Source organism: Neovison vison, chromosome X (assembly GCF_020171115.1).
Source record: "Neovison vison isolate M4711 chromosome X, ASM_NN_V1, whole genome shotgun sequence".
Taxonomy (NCBI): Eukaryota; Metazoa; Chordata; class Mammalia; order Carnivora; family Mustelidae; genus Neogale; species Neogale vison.
Window position 1 is genome coordinate 127,666,914 of NC_058105.1, and position 18,943 is coordinate 127,685,856.

Consider the following 18,943-nt stretch of genomic DNA (forward strand, 5'->3'; position numbering starts at 1 on the left):
TGTATTCTCACATAAACAGCAAGTTCTCAGTCAATGAATTATTTTAGGTTGAACTGTATGAAATTGCTGGGTTTTTTGTTTTTTGTTTTTTTAGGTCAGAAAATGGTTGGCTATCAAGAGCATGGTAATATCTGCATTCTTCTGCTGATATTGGAGACTTTTTCCTTTTCTTTAGCGACTTCAGGAAAAGCACTTTAAGATGAGTAGGGAATATATAAATAGCATCTCACCTTAGGAAAATAGTTAGGTGAACATCAGAGGAAAAGCTAAAATATTCAGTTTGGATACAGACTCTTTCGAATCTAGGGAAAAGTTGGGTGACTGGTACGTTCTCCTTTTAGCAAGATGAGGCATTTAGACCAATCAAGCAATGGGTCTCATCTTCTGTTGTCTTGTCCTGAAGAGCTAATGAGTCAATTAAGAATGAGCTTCCAAAGATCTGAATGACGTATTTCCAGAGAAGACATCCAGATGGCCAACAGACACATGAAAAGGGGCACAGCATCCCTCATCATCAGGGAAATGCAAATGAACACCATGATGACATACCACCTCACACCTGTCAGAATGTCTAAAACCAACACAAGAAACAACAGGTGTTGGCGAGGATGCAGAGAAAGGGGACCCCTCTCACACTGCTGGTGGGAATGCAAGCTGGTGCAGCCACTCTGGAAAACAGTATGGAGGTTCCTCAAACAATTAAAAATAGAATTATCTTATAATCTAGCTGTTCCACTCTGAATATTTATTCAAAGGACCTGGAAACACTATCTTAGGAGGTATCTGCACACCCCTGTTCATTGCAGCATTATTTATAAGAGCCAGCCGTGCAAACAAGCTAACTGTCAATGGATAAAGGGACAGATACAGAAAATGTATACATACATAAAGAAATCTTATTAAGCCATTAAAAAAAGAAGGAAAGCCTGCTGTTTTTGACTTCATGGATAGATCTTGAGCTCAGTAGGCTAGGAGAAATAAGTCAGACAGAGAAAGACGAATACTATATGAGCTCCCTTATATGTGGAACCTAAAAAGAAAAGCCGAAGTCATAGTATTAGAGAAAAGATTAGTGGGGCCCAGGTGTGGTCAGGGAGAGGTAAAATCAATGAAGGGAGTCAAAGGGTTGAGATTTACAGTCATAAGATAAGTATGTCCCGGAGGTGAATGTTCAGTACCATGACCACCGTTAGCCAAGCTGTGTTGGACATTTGAAAGTCACTATGAGAGTAGAACTTAAAAGTTCTCATGCAGAAGAAAACAAAATCAAGACTGTGTATGGAAGGGTGTTCAGTCAATTTATTCCAGTCATTCGTTTGCAGGACATACGTGCATCAAATCATTAGGTCATACACCTGCAACTAACACAATGTGGCATGTCATTTATGTCTGTTTTTTTTTTTTTTTTTAAAAAAAAAGGAGTGTCCGCTTTGGCACCAAGCTGGAGGAAAGGAGCCTGTGACAAGACTGGGAGCTAAACCCTAATCAAGATTTAGGTCTGTTGTGTTGGTTCAGATGATGCTCTCAGACCTGACATGATCCTGCCTTCTCTAATGCCCAAAACACCAACCAAAGACCAACGGATCTGAATAATCATGCCTCACCCCAAAGATGTCCGTGCCCTAATTCCCAAGCCTGTGACTCTGTCGTTTTATAAGGGCAAAGGGACTTTGCAGACATGATTAAGTGATGGACTCTGAGCGGGGAGAGATCCCAGCTTATCTGGGTCACGTGGGTGTGCTCACAACGCGTTTGTAAGAGGAGTATTGAGGCTCAAAGAAGGAGACAAGACAGTGGTCCCATGTAAGGGTGCGACAATGCTTGCTTTGAAGTTTCCATGCACCAAAGAACACAGGAAGCTTCTAGAAGCTGGAAAAAGCAAAGGCGCAGATTCTACCCGACAGCCTGCAGTGTGGAGTATACCCTAGCGAGACAGACCTGTTAGGGACCTCTGACTTCTACAACGGTGTGAGAACATAGGGGCATCGTCTTAGCCACTGAGTCTGTGGCAGTTTGTTCTAGCGGCAGGAGGAAAGTCATGCAGAACCTTCCCCCGGATTTCCATCTCCAGGCACATATGTCTCTGGGGCATGATGGTGGACACTGGTAGACACTTAGAACGATGGAAACCCCTACCTTATCTGTCAACAACAAACCCAATAAATGTGCATCTGTTTCGTACTCTGTACCTGTGAGTTAGGACTAAGACTGTATTCTCCCCCTCTCCCTCTAATGGACACACTTTCCTCTAGAGGACACGATAAATTTATGGTAGATGCCTACACCACAGGTGGTGGCTCTGGGTCGGTGAGAGAAAACACAGGGCTCGTTTCTCCAGCGAGCACAAGGTAGACCTGCAGAAACATGGACAGAGAAGGTTATAAGGTAAGGACTAGCAAGCCAGCAAGAATTTAGGAAAAGGAACGTGAAAAGGGAGAAAGCATAATCTTTCCAGATAGTGTGAACAACCATCCAGGTCTCCCGAAACAGTCCCCTGGACATGGAACTTTGCACCTGAACCTTGAAAGTCCTCGGCAAACCAGAATACAGGGGTCACCCTATTTCCAGATAAAGATACATGAGTCCATGGGAGGCAGGAAAAAGATTGACATTACCCACTCAATATGGTGATAAAATCATTCCTTTGCTCAACAGATTATGTTAAATGATCGTAATGGTTTAATCAAAGTGGTTAGGTTAAAACATTTTGACATACACGTATTGCGTGGAGCACTGGGTGTGGTGCATAAACAATGAATTCTATTACACTGAAAAGAAATTTTTAAAAAATGTACTTTTAAGTATATGTGTGCATTTAAAATAAATATACACAATATAAAAAAAAACATTTTGACATAGACTACCCTCAAGAAATACATTAGCTGTGGAAAGATAGAGATTGTAAAGCTGTACATTGTATAATATCTATTTAAAGAGAGAGACCACAGCCATGACAAACCTCAAAAAATAGAACTCTGAAGTTTATTTTTTTAATGCAAGATCATCGGGTAACATTTTTATTTGTCTTAGATACCTCAGTGCTCTCTTGTGACACAATGAGGGTACTACGAAAATAGATCAAAAGTAGGAAATTGAAACAGATGTGCTCCCATACTTAAATAGGACATTTTGCTCTGACAACTTATTGGGTTCATTCAGGGGAAAAAAAAAAAGAAAACCCACAGCGGGGCATCGGGAAACGGCAAAGTGTTCCATTTTGCTGAACCGGGGTGGGACGTGGTTTGTGTGACCTTTAACTGCGAGGTCCATTTTCTGGAGGGATACAATTAGGTCACAAAGGAGTGTTCTTAATCTCACTCCTGTTGTAATTTGTGGAGACCCGGCCAGTCTGAATGTCTTTGTGTCTTGGGTGGACATAGGGGTCAGATAGTAGTAGCTGCCCCACACCATGCATTCCCTAATTTATAGAGAGTCCTGGAGTGCCTTTCCCACGAGGGACACATAGCTCCTTCCTACCCTATCCTCTCCTAAAGATGGTGTGGCTTTACGTGCCTACACACGGCACTCCTGTGAATGCAGATGTGACTGAATGGTCGCTGACCTAATTAACTTGAGATTGGGCACCTGTTGCATTTCTGTAAGTAAATATATTTACCAGAGTCCACAATAAGTGCATGGGGGTCTGTTTTCACAGAGGATGATAATGAGTTTAAGAGTCACCCAGAAAACGTCAATTATGGCTTCAACAGAGGACGACTCGTAGGCCATCACAGTGCGAGGCTGCCGATCACTCACCCCACGTTGCTAATTTCAACAGCGAGGCCAACCGGAGATTTTAGGGGAGCTAATTAACCTCTGGGTAACTCCATTTGCCAGTCAGGGAAAGCTGCGAAATTGGATTCTCCTCTCCACGGTGCTTCTCCGGCTCACAAGGGCAGACACTGGCTCACGTCCAGAAAGACAGACTTTGAGCCACACTGGACAGGTGAATGAGGCACACGTGGCCAGAAAGACCCAGCTGTGTCTTTGCAGGATAAGGAGAATCTGAACGCTGTGCTTTCCAGATTGCTGTTCCTGGTCCTCAATCATGGTGGACCATCTATGAGCCAGTGCTCTTGAGGGCATCAGAGAGAGAGATGGAAGGAGGAAAACGGAGTAACATTTGTCAGAAGCCGGGTTCAGAGAAAAGAGTTTACCTTAGGCATAGCAGTATGGAGAGAAATCAGAAGATGAGGAAGAGAGAGACAGGAGGGGTGGAAGTGAAATCCTCATTTGGCCGTTCCTAAGCTGTGTGCAAAGAACACGATCTTACACAGATCCGAGCTCCGTTTCCTCATTGATAAAAGCCAGATGATGCCTGTATTACAGCACTGGGAGGGAAGGCGTATGGTTCCAGCCCAGACCACGGGAAGAAGTTTGGCTCCATAGGTCAATATTGGCAAAGCGGTTGAAACCGGGGAGAACAGGCAGCAGAAATCATGTCCTGGTACCATGTTGAGTTTTAGCCTTGTGGCTCTCGGTGTGTGGTCTAGGACCATCTGGTTGAACATCGGCCAAGAGCCTCTTAGAAAGGCCTCACACTGTATTGGGTCATCACGGTTATCATGCATGAGCAACAGTGGACACCTGGGAAGCACAAGTGGTTGAGCATCTGGCTCTTGGTTTCCGCTTAGGTCATGATGTCAGGGTCAGGAGATCAAGCTATGCCTTGAGCTCCACACTCAGCCTAGAGTCTGCACCAGATTCTCTCTCCTTCTGCCCCTCCCACTCATGTTCTATCTCTCTAAAAGAAAGGAATCTTTTAAAAAAAAAATAAGGAAAGAAGAGAAAATTCTCTTTGACCACCATCACTGAAGAAGGAGGACTTTGGCAGGAAAAGAAAAAACAAATCAAGAAGAAAGCAAAGCCCCCATCTTGGAGAAACGGTAGGACTTGGCAAGGTGGCCAAGCAAAGATTCGAGGTGTAAGGAAGAGGAAGGGGCTTTCGCTGTCCACCTGTGTGAGGCCAAGTACAACAGAGCCAGGGATTGGGTTTGTAGCAGAATTCTCATCTCTGGCACTGAAACAGAAGTCTGGCAGAATCAGGTGGAAGGCTGAGCTGAAGCTGAATCCCGATGGAGGACTAGAGGAACCTAGAATCATACCCTGGCTGATCCTGAATTTATTGATGCGGTTCTAGTTGCTGGGAGGCCACTGTAACATGTTCTTCATCCCCCCTCATCTTAACAAAGAGATCTCACCTTCTTTAGTATGACCTTATATAATACCACCCATGCACCTTCCTTCTGCTTGAAGTCTTCTGCATCTTCTCATGAGTTGTTCTTGTTGTCCATTTGGTGGACCAGAAGCTGATTTTCTCTTGCTTTCCTCTCTTTTTTGAGGTTCAAAGTCTACAGTTATGGTCAGGAAGTCCCAAGCTCAGGCATGCTCTAGCTTCATGCAACCATTGATTACATCTCCTTTTCAGAAGAAGAATGAAGAGTTAGATTACATCTTCTCTTTAGAGGAAGAAGAATCTGACATTGATGTTTGGCACTTCTGCATCTAGACCCCACACTGTATTGGGTCATCACGGTCATCATGCATGAGCAACAGCAGACAGGAGGAGAATGGAGTAAGAAATGGGCTGAGTCTCTGAGACCTGGGGTCTTATTCCATCCCAGAACCCAGTGCCTCTTGATTTGTGGGAAGCCCATGATATCTGGACTTTGAGTCCTCCATCTTATGGTAAAGTGATTTGAGTAGAAATGCTGACAGTCCTTTTCAAATCTCGAGTTCCACAATCTATACTATGGGTTGCCATTGTTGAGCCAGACTTAGTGGGAGCTTCACCCAACATCCTAAATGCATGGCTAAGACTCTGCAAGCAATGAATCCAAATGGTACATGATGTTATATTTTGCTATTTTGGACACATACCATATCCCAACTCCCAAGACATATGAGGTAGCTCTCTCCTGCATCTCTGTGTCTTCATTTAGACTGTTCTACGAAAGATCCCATAGCCAGGGTGGCTTATCTGTGACAGAAGTTTATTTCTCACAGTTCTGGAGTCTGGAAGTCTAACATCAAGACACCAGCAGATTCACCTGCTTGCTGGTTCCTAGATGGCATCTTTTTTACTGGTCCTCACCTTGGAAAGAGGAGAGGGAGCTCTCTGGTGTCTCTTTTATAAGGCTCTGAGGCTCTACCCTTGTCACCTAAGCATTTGCCAAAGAGCCCACCTCCTAAGACCATCACCTGCGGGGTCAGGATTCAACATGTGAATTTGGGGAGGACACAAACATTCACCGTATTTCACTGAATGAGACAACTCCGCTGAGAATAAGGGAAATCAGCTGCCAGCAGAGGTTTTTTTTAAAAAATGGAGAGAGTAAAACAGTTCTTCCATGGGCTTCATTTCTCAATCACCAGCAAGCTCTCTCATTAGAGGTATCTGCAGCTTAATTAAGTCTTTTGGGTGAAGGTAAAAAAGAAAGATGACCTTTAAAATCAAATTGGCATTGCTCAACTCCGACAAAACTGATTTTCTCAGTCATATTACAACTGGGCTCTGAATCTATGAGAGAATGTCTCATAAGTGTGAGATAAGTAAGTTCTAGCAAGTGTGAGAGGAGGAATTATAAGAAAGCCCCAACGTTATGTCACCTTGCAGGGGAGAAGAGATTTTTTGGAAGGTACCTATGCTAACCACTATACCACCAACGCAGAAGAGTTTTTTTTTTGTAGATACAGTGAAGGTCCCTCACCCACAGACTTTCAGTTAATCAAGGAGGCATTCTCCTGGATGGACCTCAACAAATTCATTGAGGAGGGAGACTTGAAACAGCAGAGTCTCTCTTGCCAGCCCTGCAGAAGAAAGCTGTCCGTAGATGTACCAACAATCCGAGAACTTGCAAGAGAACCCAGAGCTCCAGATAGGAACACAGCCCCTACTGTCATGTTCACCATAGACTCATGAAACCAGCAGAAGACTCCCCTAAGCCAAGAACTGGACCTCCAACCTATGGACACTATTGATGAAGCAGAAAGCTAGCTGAAGACAAAGCAGAAGCTGACCCCCCCTTGTAACCTCCTCTCAGCCCCCAGTCGTGTCTGGGATATGTGTGACCTTCCTCCAGGGATCTCCCAACTATCTTGATGATAATGCCCTGCTGGTGGGAAAACCAACGATTAAGTTGACAATGGCAAGGCCTCCATAATTTTTTTCAATTTTTTTATTAACATATAATGTATTATTAGCCCCAGGAGTACAGCCCTGTGAATCGCCAGGTTTACACACTTCACAGCACTCACCATAGCACATACCTTCCCCACTGTCCATAACCCCACCACCTTCTCCCTACTCCCTCCCCGGGGAACCCTCAGTTTTTTGTGTGAGATTAAGAGTCTCTTATGGTTTGTCTCCCTCCCGATCCCATCTTGTTTCATTTATTCTTTTCCTACCCTCCAAACCCCCCATGTTGCCTCTCAACTTCCTCATATCAGGGAGAGCATATGATAGTTGTCTTTCTCTGATTGACTGATTTCACTCAGCATAATACCCTCTAGTTCCATCCACGTTGTTGCAAATGGCAAGATTTCATTTCTTTTGATGGCTGCATAGTATTCCACTGTATATATATACACCATGTCTTCTTTATCCATTCATCTGTTGATGGACATCTAGGTTCTTTTCATAGTTTAGCTACTGTGGACATCGCTGCTATAAACGTTCGGGAGCATGTGCTCCTTTGGATCACTACATTTGTATCTTTAGAAATACCCAGTAATGTGATTGCTGGGTTGTAGGGTAGCTCTATTTTCAACTTTTTGAGGAGTGTCCATGCTGCTTTCCAGAGTGGCTGCACCAGCTTGCATCCCCACCAACAGTGTAGGGGGGTTCCCTTTCTCCACATCCTCGCCAGCATCTGTCAATTCCTGACTTGTTAATTTTTTTTTTAAAGACCTCATCTATTTGACAGAGAGAGATCACAAGCAGGCAGAGAGGCAGGCAGAGAGAGAGAGAGGGGGAAGCAGGCTCCCCGCTGAGCAGAGAGCCCAATGCGGGACTCGATCTCAGGACCCCGAGATCACGACCCGAGCGGAAGGCAGCAGCCCAACCCACTGAGCCACCCAGGCGCCCCACCTGACTTGTTAATTTTAAGGGCCTCCATTATCTTGTAGGTCCTCTTTAGCATATGAAAGTTCTTTTGAAACCTCCCTTTTCCTTACTTCCCCAACTCCCTAGCATAGAATGGACCACTCCTCACAACCCCCCACCCCCACCACTGAGGAAGCAGCTCTTTCTGCCCTCCATAAACCACCGTTTTGCACCAGAGACCTCTCAAGAATTCTTTCTTGGTCCTTTGCTCTGGATCTTACCCCACTGAACCTCACCTATATACCAAAACCGCATCACTATGACATACTGAGCATATGCCATTTTAAGCTCCTAAACGTGGAGTGACTTGTTACAAAGAATGAGCAGACTAATACAGGTAGCTTGGGGTTACAGACTGGGAGAAAAGTATTTACGTGTAGAGAAGACACCACTTTTTCAGTCTTAGGAAAGTGGCTTTCCGTGCACACCATGATGAAGAACATAATGTGTTTAGCATTCTGTTACTAATCTTAATGATGGTCATTGTCAACAGACTGATATTCAAAGGTAGCCTATGAGGAACTCTTCCAGTAAAAAGACGGGACTCATCTGGAGTAAGGGGCACAAAGAGTAGAAAGGAAGGAAAGAGATAAAGAGAGTCATCAGTTACGAGCTTCTCCTCCAGTAGATTTTAGGAATCCAAACCTGGGGCTCCCAAACGCCATGAAACAGATTGAGGCCACCTGCCGAGATGTTCCCTGTAGGGTTTGACATCTCCCTCAGATCAGTTTCCAGCTGGACCCCGTTAAATGATCTAAGTCTGGAAACTCTTCCTTATTGCCCCAGACTGACCATAGCCAAATTTCTTATTGAGTCCTTGAAGGGAAAGAAGCACACACCTTTCATTCAATTTCCACATGTGTACGGAAGCCTTCACAGGAGAATGAACACCAATAGGTGATTTTTATGCCTTTGTGACAAGGAAGCAATACATTTGTGAAGAATTGACTGGACCAGTAGACTGGGGCTTCGGGTACAGAATGGTCAAGAAGTTACCAGGGGGTCGTGGGTTGGTTTAACAAGATTTGTTTGTATATATTTCTTGACTCCCAATTCCCCTTCTCTGGTGATAAGATAGCCTTCCCTTCTCCTGGTACAGGGAGAGTATCTTTCACAGGTTGGTTTTATGACCCATTTCTGGGAACAAGGACAAGGCAAGGGAGAAGATCGACGTAACCTTCCTACCTCTGCCATATTCTCAAACTCCTTGAGCTCAAAATACTTCACATGTCAAGGAGCCATATTCTGGACTAGCGTGTCTTGAACCCCATCAATGGTGAGGCAGGATGAAGGGCCTGAAACAAACAAAAATGGCTTTGTTGATGAGCATTATCCATGTTTTAAAAAGATTTAGAGCGAGGTTGACATCCAAGCTCCATTTGGAGTTCGCACTGGAAGGAGGTAGGAAAGGTCAGGAAACTGACAAACTTGTAGCAAAACAAGAGTGAAATATCATAAAATTGAGTTTTATCTGGTAATTGTTCTCTCACTGTAAATGTGAAATACATCTCGAGAGGGAACTAGGTAGATACAAGTTTGTCAATAAATCTTCCTCGGGAAGGTCTCTTTTTTCCCCCGTAAACATAAGCCCCATTCTATGAAAAGTATCTTTTAAAGGATAATTTTCAAATAAATGGTAAGATCATGACTCTCGGACCGATGTAAAATGAACCAGTGTTTTAGAATGGCATTTAACTCAGTATTGGTGAGTCAACCACCGGGAAGGTGTTCCTCCACCATCAAGGAACAGCCCCCCACCCCCAAAACAAATCCTATTTCTAGGTTAAAATTGTGGAGATCTGTAAGCAAATGGAGGCAGAATAGATTTCTGTTTTTGTGGGGGAGGGCAGCCCACTGAGTTTTCAAGACACAAAACTTGCATGCCTATGGGCAAGAATTTTTTTGCATTATTCTTCATCTTCTAGTACCTACAGAGTCATAAAATCACCCAAAGGTAATGCAAGGTGCACAGTAGCAGCCACCAAATAAGCAGGGAGGCCATGATGAAAACCATGCATAGCTTCCTCGAGAAGCTCAAATGTTGCCCTATACATATTTTACTTTATGAATTACAGTCATCATATTTGATAGTATTTGATTTTTTTTTAATTTTACTGTTAGCTCTGCACAAGCCTCTGATTTCTGAAGGAATGTTACCCGTGAATGTAGGTTAGAGAGGTAGACAGTCCAGTCTAGACTACACTGATGGTTCTCCTTGCTATTTATTTTTTTTAAAGATTTTATTTATTTATCTGACACAGAGAGAGAGACAGTGAGAGAGGAAACACAAGCAGGGGGAGTGGGAGAGGGAGAAGCAGGCTTCCTGCGGAGCAGGGAGCCCGAAGTGGGGCTCGATCCCAGGACCCTGGGATCAGAACCTGAGCCTAAGGCTGCCGCTTACCCACTGAACCACCCAGGCGCCCCTCTCCTTGCTTTTAAATTTGGAATGTTATCCATCAGCTTGGGGTCCCGTATATTCTAAACTTGCCCACAGATGGCTTTTGGTTGCTCCTAAAACCTGACCTAGAACAGCAAGGAAAGATTTTGCCACCGATGAGGTTTTTGAAATAATTTGCAGCAGTCTTTCAGAGTAATCCCGAGTGAAGACTTTGAAATGTGTTTTGAGCATTTACAGGAACCATCAAAGGATGATCATTTTTTGAAGGGGCTCATGCAATTCTGTGTGTTAATGTTCAGGGCTGTTCACCAAAAATAAAGCAAGTTTATAAACTTTAGAGTCACATGTCATTCGGAATGGACACCATGTGGGATTGACCACAAACCCAGGGTGAAACAGGGTTCCTTCCAAGCTGCGTTTCAGGGTACAGAATTGTGGGAAAAGTGTGCTTCAAGGAAAAAGTATAGAGTGCATTTCCCTGAATGATCCCAAGGATCTCACGACTCCATACATTGTAGTTAAGAGATTGTGTTGCAAAGCAGTTCTTCAAGATACGTAAAGTCTTAAAGACTTATTAAGTCTTGTAGACTTATTAATTAGCTTGAATGACCCCTTTCCCGTTGTCCCATAGAAAAACTAGTTGACCTTCCTTTAACACATCCATTGAAACATTCCCAACGTATAACTTATGATTTAAAATTTGTTTCCCTCAATTGATGAACAAGATTACTAAAGTGCGTTCACTTTTATATCTTATAATGAGTGTAATGATTTTACCCTTTTGTGAGCTTGGCGGTTTCAAGTGCAATTACGTTATTAGTCATAGATAAGGAGGCAGCGTGAATGCTTATTACGATCATGCTTCTTGTTGGCCATGAGATGGATTTGCTGCTGTTGGTGCACATCATCTAAAGGGACTTTTTCTAGCACCTTCTCTGCCTCCCCGAGCAAGCCAAGCACCCGCACACAAAACCACCCCACATCAAGGCATTCTGAAATGTGTTGAGGACAGAAGTGGAGACGTAGTCTTCTTGGACTGATGGCAGATCATTCAGAGGACTCTCCCTTCCTGTTTCGTGTGAACGTCCAGTTCCTCTTTGAACTGCTTCTCTCTCAGATCCCACTTCTCTTCCAATTAATTTCCCTGCTTAAAAAGTCTCTCTACCACCATTGATGTTTTGGGATCCACTCAGTGTCTTCTCTGTAGAAGAAGTGCACACCCTCCCTGTTAGCTTGTGGGGGAGAGATGATCCAAGCTTGTGACTGGCAAGAAATTCTGCCCAAGATTCTTAAGGGTTGTGGGACCCAATTCCCATGTATGGTGGGGTTTCCCCGCACCAACCCGCAAATCTGAGACACCATCCTGATGTCCTTTGGCTCGATTTAGTGATGACACATCTACCTGGAAATAGGGTCAGATCCCACAGATGAAGGACACAGTCCTCTCAGCCTGCCCGCTGCCCTTCAGACCCTACTCAGAAGCCCACCTTGTCCCCCATGCTTCTGATCTACATGTTGGCTGGTCAGAGGTTCCCACAACCCTTCCTGGAATTCCATTAATCAGTTCATAGAACTCAGAAGGTGGTACCTTCTAAACCACCAGTTTATGATACCAGGATCTCAGGGAGGATGAGCCAGATGAAGAGATGACCAAGGCCAGGTATGAGAGAAGGGACACAGAGCTTCTACACCCTCCCCAGGGGCTCTCTCCACACCTTTGTCTACTCACCTATCCAGAAGCTCTCCAAACCCTGTCCTTTTGGGGTTTTATGGAAGATTTAGTACATAGGCATGATTGACTAAATTGAATCGTTGACTTTGAACCCAACTCCAGTGCCACTCCCCTCCCTAGAGATGGGAAGAAGGAAGGTCTAAAAGTTTCAAACATCCAATCATGAGGTTATCTCCAGTGGCCACAAGTCCCCATCCCTAGGGACTTCCCAAAAGTTACCTCATTCATGTAACAAGAGATATATATATGGCTCCCATCCTGGGAAGCCCAGGGGTTTGTGGAGCTCTGTGCCCAAAACAACCAAATGATTTTTCTTATCCTAAATCAGAGTATCAGTTCCTTAGTGAGAAACTTTAACCACATTGGTGAAGACGGCTGTCTCCTTCCACTCTGACTTTTCTCTCCATCCTCCTGGACCATGTACCAGGTGAGCTTGGGGTGGACAGAGCCATTTGAGGGGAAGGCAGTTGGGAACACATTCAGTCTGGATGTGTGTGTCCACTGTCACTTCCACATAATGTCAGACTGGGCTAGCTGTCCCGGTGTATAATGGTTTGCCTTCCCGAAATAATCCTGCTGCCGTGGGTCCTAATTCACCTGGCGCTGTGACAGAAAGAGGCTGGACCCCACGTCCTCGTCTGGATGTGAAAATATCCTCAATACCCAGCACCGGAAGCAGATGAGTGAGGCAGAAAGAAACCAGCCTTCAAATGTACAGAGATAGAACCAATTGTATGGATTTTGACCCTAACTATGAGGCGTGTGATATTGTAGGAAAGCATTCCATTGTCATCGATGCCTGGGACAAATTGGAAGTCCTATCCTGCCGGGAATAGACTATATCATGTAGTATATGAAAACAGAAACCCAGAAGGCTTGTTTTCTTCTTTTTGTTCTTAAAAAAATGGAATTGGGTGAATTCCTGTGTTTGTAAATCAAAAGCACACCATACAAAGCCAGCAGATGGGAAATGCCTCAGTCACAGGTCATACACACAGACACACACACACACACACACACACACACACACACATATATATGAGAAACTTTTTTTTAAAGGATTTATTTATTGGAGGGAGAGACATCACAAGTAGGCAGAGAGGCAGGCTGAGAAAGAGAGGGAGAAGCAGGCTCCCTAATGAGCAGAGAGCCCGATGCGGGGCTTGATCCCAGGACCCTGAGATCATGACCTGAGCCAAAGGCAGAGGCTTAACCCCCTGAGCCACCCAGGCGCCCCTATATATGAGAAACTTGATAGCAGTGTCCACATTTAGTCTTGTCTTTAAAATCTTGATGGGAACTCCAGAATATCAGTTGGGACTATGAGATTGGGATGAGTTTTTCCCATGATATTTAACTTAAAAATTCAACCAACCCCCAAATAAAGAGTTTGGGAAACTCTGTGAACAGCACGGGCTTCTCCCCCAGTGACTGGTGGTTTTCTCGGCAGAACACCTGTGCATCTCTCTCTCTCAATCTCTCTCTCTCTCTCTCTCTCTCTCTCGGAACTTGAAGGATGAGGTTACCCATCCCCTAGCAGGTAGCTAGCCAAGTGTCAACGTTCAACTTTATCTGAACCCTGAGTGCTCAAAAAAATAGGCATCACCATCCTCTCGAATATCCCCAGAGAAGACCCACCTCCCTCCTTCCTTAGCACTGGTAGAGGACAAGGATGATTCCCTTGTCTGTTTGCCTCCAATCCTTGTCTTCTGGCTCTTCTCACTAATGAACACTCCCCCTACTGCAATGGCCTGAATCAAACCACCTCGTTCATCTCTCAGCCCATTTTTGTGTGTGTGTTTGTTTATTTTCCTCAAAGGGAACCAGACATTCCACAACTGTCCACAGACTGACGAGAGTTATAGGAACCAAAAGAAGAGTGTCTGCAATGTGGGAAAATCTTGAAGGGGTCGTGAGGGATGGGAAACACATGTACCGAATTTGGAGATACTAGCAGAGAAATGAGGCTGCAGGAGAATGCACATTAGCCTGACCGTTCCAACATTCAAGTAGACTCACCTTGATAATACTCAGATGACTTCTGGGCTTCTGCACTGGAAATCCAAATTCCATAAATCATTGCACATTCAGCGTCATCTCTACATGTATCTAGGGACTCAGCCAAATGCCAACAATTTGTAGAAGTAGTCCCACCTTGGCATGCAAGCCTTCCCTCTGCTTCAAACCCTTCCCCTTAGCCTACCTTTGGATGCTGTTCACTGTCCCTGATCTGACAGCTCTGTCCAAATCCATGACCGTGGCTTTCCTTGTCCGTTTCCCCCTGAATGCCTTTCCATAAAAGAGGCACAGTGTTTTCACATCGTGGCTGGGATGAAGTCACACTGGGACAGAGACCACCGGTAAATGCAAAGGTTTAATTGCTGAGCCAGAGACTTTTGATTCTCATGAGGGAGACTTTGTAAGTGAAAAGGTCCAGATATGCTATTGTGGCATAAAAAAAATAAAAACCATTTTGAGTTGAAGGCATTTGACAATGAGCTTCTCCAGTCTCCCAGAACTCCCTTACTTGCCTAAACACAGAACCTCCAAAAAGAACTCAAAACCACTTCGTAAATCCACTCCCTAATAAGGACAACCACAGAACATGGACTCATCATTGGAGACTAGAAGTCAGCATGACATGGAAACAGACATTGTCACTACACTGCCTTACCTCCCATCTGTTCTAAAGGCCAGTTCATCTTCCCTAAGAGTCATTTGTTTTCCCTTATGAACCAATCTCCCCCTCTACCTTCCCCTATTAAGGTGGTACCTAAGCCCCAAATTCTAACTGCCTCCTTAAGTCACATTTTTTGTGTGTGAATGCCCACATGTAAAAATGTGTCTTTTCTCTTGCTAATTTCTCTTTTCTTAGTTTAATTCACAGACCCCCAAAAAGAACTTAAGAGGGTATATGAAAAGTATTTCCTTTTTGATATAGCGACATGACAGATAATGGCTATTCTTTTTTTTTTTTTTCTCTAAATTGACACAGCAATTCAATGTATTCCTATTAATTCCTTCTTTTTATTTGTGGTAAAACACAAGACATAAATCTACCATCGAAACCATTTTTGAGTGCATAGTTCAGTAGTGTTAAGTATATTCACATTGCTGTGCCACAGATCTCCGGACCATTCTTTTTTGCTAAATAGTGAAGCTGCTAAATATATATTTATTTTTAAGACTCAATTTTTTAAGTGCAGTATTAGGTTTCCAGTAAAAGGGAGAGGAAGGTGCAGAGACATCCCGTGTACCTTCCTACCCCTCACAAACACAGTGCTCTTTTACCAGAACCCCTGCCAGGAAGGAACACATTTTTGTCAGGGACGAACCTTGATGACCATGAGTCTCCAGAGTCCATAGTTCTGGACTCTTCGTCTTGGCCGTGTATATTCTATAGGTTTGGACGAATGTGTAATGACATGTATCCACCATGATAATTTCATGCAGAAGAGTTTCACTGCCCTAAAAACCCTCTGTGCTCTGCCTGCTCATCCCATCCTCCTCCCCATCCTCTGGCAACCATTGATCTCTTTCTTGTCTTCATAGTTTTGCCTTTTCCAGAACATCCCCGAGTTGGAATCATGCAGTATGTCATCTTTCCAGATTAGCTTTTCTCATTTAGTCATGTGCATTGAAGTTTCCTCCATGTCTTTTCATGGCTTGATAGCTCAGTTATTGTACACCCTCAATCATATTTCATTGTGAGCTTGGACTCTGGTTTACCCATTCCCCTACTGGACGGTATCTTGGCTGCTTCCACATTGTGTCAGTTAGGAGTAAACCTGCTACAGGCACCCATGTGCAGATTTTTGTGTAGACCTACATTTCCTTTTGGTAAATACCACAGAGCATGACTGTGGGATTGTGCACTCAGAGCGTGTTTAGTTAAGAAGAACCCACTAAACTCTCTTCCAAAATGGCTGCACCATTTTGCATTCCCACCGTCAATGAATGAGAATTCTGGTTGCCTCTGGAAAATTGTCACCTTGCAAAACTTAAAATCCATAGCCATTGAACATTATGCTTCCCTAAACCCCATCATAACCGCCATTCTACATTCTGTTTGTCTGAGCTTGGCCACTGAACAGAACCATCCCATATTAGTCCTTGTATGACTGGCTTATGTCGTTGAGCATCATGTCCTCAAGGTTCACCCATGTTGTAGCAGGTGACAGGATTTTCTTCCTTGTAAGCATGAATAATACTGTTTTCCATATGTAGGTAATTTTATTTATCCATCCATCCATTGGAGGATAATTAGGTTGGTCCCCCTTTTGGTGTGAATGGTAATGGAATGAACTTGGGAGCACTAACATCTCTCTGAGATCCTGCTTTGAGTCCCCCCAGATATATACCCAGAAGTGGGACAGTTGCGTATTTTCTTTTCTTGAGGAAAATGGGCAACACATAGTTAAAACCAGTTTCAAGAAATAAAGCTGCTGACACTTAGATACATTTGGATGAAGATAAGATAATGATCCCTGGGGGGAAAAAAAAGTGCTTCCCCTACATTTATTTCCCTAGAGCTTTGTAAATGGAAAGAAAATCTGAGGATTGATTCCAGTTATTGGAGTAGACAGAGCCCTCGGAAGCCATGCAAATTCAGTATGTACCATTCAGGCATGTCTCTGAGATCTGGCCCATTCGGTTCCAGACCACTGAAATAAAGCAATTCGGATGAAGCGTTGGGTGTCCCAACGTGTAACAGTAATGTTGACACCAGACTGTAGTCCCTTAAGTAGGCAAGAGCATCCTATCTAAGAAAATGCATGAACCGTAATGGAAAAATACTTTTTTGCCAACCTAACCATGACCTGGACTTTCTGCGCATGACCATCATAGCAAATAGAACGAGGAAAAAGCTTGATATATTGTCACCGTCCTCGAAATGCAACCAGGAGGCCCCACACGACCAAATCCTGTTAGGGAAAAATGAGACCGGAAAGCTTGCTTGACGTAGGGTTGCCATGAAACGTCCGTTTGTGCAAAACCCAGTATCTGCAAAGTGTGGTAAATGCAAGGCATGCCCATGTCCTCAAGAAGTTCACCTACACACAGTTTCCATCGGAACAGGGTTTCTACAGAATCCTGGGGGGGTGGGGGCTGGTTGGTTGGTTTGTCTGTAGTTCTGTAATTTTCCATGAAAAATGTATCTCCGTTCTATGGTGTGTTGTAATAATAATGCACCCAAGGAGGAGTCTTATCATAATCCTTTGCAACCAGCCCCTGTGATAAGGAAGGGAGGGTGGGGGAAGGCAGAGCTAAATGACTCAGTGTGTTCTGTAATTAAAGCCTGTGAGGCTGGATATAATTGTCCAAAGAACTCCAATCCTCTTCCAAAGGCTAGGATTCATTGTTATTCAAAAGGAGCCCGATGATAAATTTATAGGACGATGCCCGCGGAAGGCGGAGAAGCCATGGGTTGGGGGTGTTAGGACTAACACACCAGGAGTTTCAGGCTTCCTCTACCTTGGTAGGAGGAACCGGCATTAACAGATGGAGATGCTGTTCGTCTTCTGGTGGTTTTTTTAGGCAGGGTCCACAAGCGGTGACTGCCTCGGGCTCTTGTTTCTGTCACTGCGGTGTAATAAAAAATATATATATATTTACTCTTTGCCTGCTACCACAGAGCCCCAGAAGCTCTCAGATTTCCCCAGGGTTAGACCTGTCTTTTGTTCTTTATAAGGAGACCCTCCAGACCACAGGAGAGCTTATGCTAATGAGGTGCCTCTGGGTGGGACCCCTTGGTGGCTCCAGGATGGAGATGGGTCACCAAAAACACTGTGTGTTTAGTCTTTCAGCCCCACCCTGGCCTCTGGAGAGAGGAGGGACGCTGCAGGCTGAGATCTTTAACAGCTGTTCCACAGTGAGACTCCAAGACCTTTCGAGATGGAGAACGCTTTGAAGGACCGCAAGCAGGGCACCCAGAGAGGGCATGAACCCCTCTGACCCCACACACATGCCTCGTCTTCCACACCTCACCCGTGGGGCTGTTCCCGACTTGCGTTGCGTCCTTCATGGTGAACCGGTTTACAGCACCTACACTCTCTTCCTCCATCCTGTGACCTGCCCAAGCAAGTTTTCCAACCTGAGAGGGAAGATGTGGAACACCCCCCCCCCAAATTTCTCATTGACCGGGGCCTGGCCGTCCTGTAGGGACCTACTTAGCCAAGAGTGACTCCATCTTGGTTAAATAGCCATTTTGTTGTTTATGCAGTAAAACTTAAACTGACCCTGCCCCCCACCCCCACCAGGGGAACTTACTTAAAAGCAAGTCTGGGAAACCAGTAGAATATGGTCGACCAGTTCCTGATAACAGAGCCCAAATACAAGGACGGGTCAGGTTCGGTGGAGATAACAGAGCCCAGAATACAAGGATGAGTCAAGCCAGGTGGAGATGCCCAATCAGTAAAGCTCACATATTATTTCCCTAACCACCAAAGAATGCAAACCCTGCCTTTTTTGGTGCCAAACTAGGGCATCAGTTCTGACCAGAGAGATAGGCTAGTTCAGACAGCTACTATAGGGTAAACTGTAATTCGTTTGGCCACCTGCGTGTGACCTAGCATGACTATGCAACGTTCTCTCTGTGTGGTACAGTCTTATTGGCCAGGCTCAACCACATGGTCGTGGCTCTATAAAAGCTAGTCTTTGAGGCTGGGGATGGTCGCTCTCTCCATAAGAGACAGCCCTGGCCGGTCGG